We start from the raw sequence: 2,265 nt of genomic DNA, 5'->3' as shown, positions 1-2,265 counted from the left end.
TTTCGAGGCATGTGCCACATCAAAGTTGTGCATTTTGGGTATTCAACATATGTTTGGCCCACATGCAAAGCGATGGTGGTTGTCCTCTCGCACCCATGGTTATCAGCGATATGCTTTCCATCTGTGGGCCCGCTTGGTCCATCACTACTTTGCCTGACAAAGAGAGGTTAATTTGACTTAGGAGGGGATTATTTTTTGTTTGTAATATGGTATATATATATATAGGTCATGCTCTGGATGACATGATACAGTTTGAGCACACACATGCATGTGTGTACGCATGAATCCCTCCCATCGAGTCGAAGTGGCTAGTACCACGACACGTCATGAACCGATCTCGCTCTGTGTGGGGACTGTACGATTTTCGCACGCGCCACATCAATGTTGTGAAATGGTATTCAAACATGCATGCACGCATCACCTCCATACATATGCATGTAGTGGTTGTCTTCGAACGGTACACTCCCTCACGTGGTTATCGGCGACAAGCCTATATATTCGTGGGCCCGCGTGGACATCCATGATCACCTTGACCGACAACAAGATAGGTTACCATGGCGGATTCTTCCTTTGGTTCGTGTTATCGTAGTATAGGTCATGGTGAGATTCAGACCTAATTAAGTTTGAGCGCATACTATGCACGCATGCATGCATGAATCCCTCATCGGCTTGAAGTGTGGTGTGACATACATATGCATCGTCAACTAACCCTCACTCCAGTGTGGGGATTTCTGGTTCGAAAGCACGGTGCCACATCAAAGTTGTTCCATTGTGTATTCAAACACACCTCTCCATACATATGTTTGGGCCACACAGCAGTGGTTGTCTTCGGGGACTAGCTACTTGCATGATTATTGGCGAGCTAGCCCATCTCCGGGGTCGCATGGACGGCCATCACTTTGACCAACAACAAGAGAGAGGTTGTACGACCAAGGTGGATTATTCTTGGTCTGTTTTATGATCATCTTGGTGAGATGCCTCTCCGCACCGACTGAAAGTGTGTGTGTGTGTGTGTGTGTGTGGGGGGCTGCTACTTCACTTTGCTAGGTGAACCTTGGGGGGGGCATGCGTTCATAGCTTAGGATTCCCCTCCTGCCGACACGAGGGGGAGCAATACCGTGCGCTTTGCGAGATAGGTGCCACATCGAAGTTGCATTTGGTATTTGAACAAACCACCCTTTTCATACATATATTTGGTCCACATGCAAGTGTGTTCGTGTTCTGACCTCCCGCGTCATTTTTCGCCAAATTTATGAACATTAGACAAGTCGGATGATGCAACAGACACGGTTCACTCAAACTAACCGTGTGCCACGCTGGTGCCCCTGTCGCACACATCCGCACATTGGGCTCCACGAGGCTTCCCCTCTCAAAAATATCTACCCGCCTGCAGCTTTTTTTTTGATAACACACGGTTATTTGTTTCGACCGTGTGTGATGTTTCTTGTTCCCTAATCCCGCCTGCATCCCTCAAAAATATCTGCGAGGTTTTTATTTTATACTACCTGGTTATAGCTGTGTGGATGCATGATACGTCTCCGTCGTATCTATAATTTTTGATTGTTCCATGCCAATATTCTACAACTTTCATATACTTTTGGCAACTTTTTATACTATTTTTGGGACTAACATATTGATCCAGTGCCCAGTGCCAGTTCCTGTTTGTTGCATGTTTTTTGTTTCATAGAATATCCATATCAAACGGAGTCCAAACGGATAAAAACTGACGGAGATTTTTTTGGAATATATATGATTTTTGGGAAGAAAATCCACGCGAGACGATGCCGGGGGCCACGAGGGGCGCGCCAGGGGGGCGCGCCCCTGACCCTCGTGGCCCCGTAAGGCGGTTGATGCCCTTCTTTCGCCGCAAGAAAGCTAATTCCGGATAGAGATCGTTAATTTCAGCCCAATCGGAGTTACGGATCTCCGGGAATATAAGAAACGATGAAAGGGAAGAATCTGAGAACGCAGAAACAGAGAGAGACAGAGAGACAGATCCAATCTCGGAGGGGCTCTCGCCCCTCCCATGCCATGGAGGCCATGGACCAGAGGGGAAACCCTTCTCCCATCTAGGGAGGAGGTCAAGGAAGAAGAAGAAGGAGGGGGGCTCTCTCTCCCTCGCTTCCGGTGGCACGAGTGCCACCGGGGGCCATCATCATCACCGCAATCTTCACCAACAACTTCACCGCCATCATCACCAACTCTTCCCCCCTCTATGCAGCGGTGTAACCTCTCTCTTACCGCTGTAATCTCTACTTAAACATG

Source organism: Triticum urartu, chromosome 1, assembly GCF_003073215.2.
Source record: "Triticum urartu cultivar G1812 chromosome 1, Tu2.1, whole genome shotgun sequence".
NCBI classification, from domain to species: domain Eukaryota; kingdom Viridiplantae; phylum Streptophyta; class Magnoliopsida; order Poales; family Poaceae; genus Triticum; species Triticum urartu.
This window is presented reverse-complemented; position numbering follows the sequence as displayed.